Source organism: Cebus imitator, unplaced genomic scaffold (assembly GCF_001604975.1).
Source record: "Cebus imitator isolate Cc_AM_T3 unplaced genomic scaffold, Cebus_imitator-1.0 Scaffold638, whole genome shotgun sequence".
NCBI lineage: Eukaryota > Metazoa > Chordata > Mammalia > Primates > Cebidae > Cebus > Cebus imitator.
In genome coordinates this window covers 140,944-141,661 of record NW_016107953.1, presented here as the reverse complement: position 1 = coordinate 141,661, position 718 = coordinate 140,944, and positions in this window count along the sequence as shown.

The window sequence follows — 718 nt, the reverse complement described above, 5'->3', positions numbered from 1 at the left end:
AAAAAAAAAAAAATTAGCTGGGCGTGGTGGCACATGCCTATAGTCCCAGCTGCTCAGTGGCTGAAGCAGGAGAATCACTTGCACCCGGGAGGTGGAGGTTGCCGTGAGCCAAGAATGCACCACTGACTGCACTCCAGCCTGGCGACAGAGCAAGACTCCGTCAAAAAGAAAAAAAAAATTTGGGCCATCGGTATGTCAGCCTGCCCTTCCTTCTCAAGAAATGGTGGTGGGTGAAGACCCCACCTTGTCTCCTGCTGCCCTCCAGCACCCACCCCCGTCCCCCGTCTTCATCAGTCCCTTTCCCAAAGGCTCCATCTCCATGCTCTTGCACCAGCAGTCCTGCACTTGCCCCGTCTATCTTGCCAGGTGCACCTCAGTGTGGGGCTGCCTCCCTCTCACCTTGGAGGGGACTTCAGAGAACTTCAAGCAGGCCAGGTGAGGGCCTAGACCAGCTGCCTCCTAGGCCTGTGGAGACAGTGCCTGTGGGCCTCTTTGGTTATACCTCTGATAAGGTGTTGCCAAGAAACTCAACCAGGAGGTAGAATGTTTCTAAACACCAACCAGTGAGGAAATTAGCCTAAACAGAAGTGCAAAGCCATATGTCCAACGACACTCATGCTCGCCCAGCATTTGTTGGTGTGGGATTGGGAGGACTTGGGATGGAAAGCTAGGCTCTCCCCATTTCCATCTATTTTTCATTGGGAAGGGGTTTAGGGGG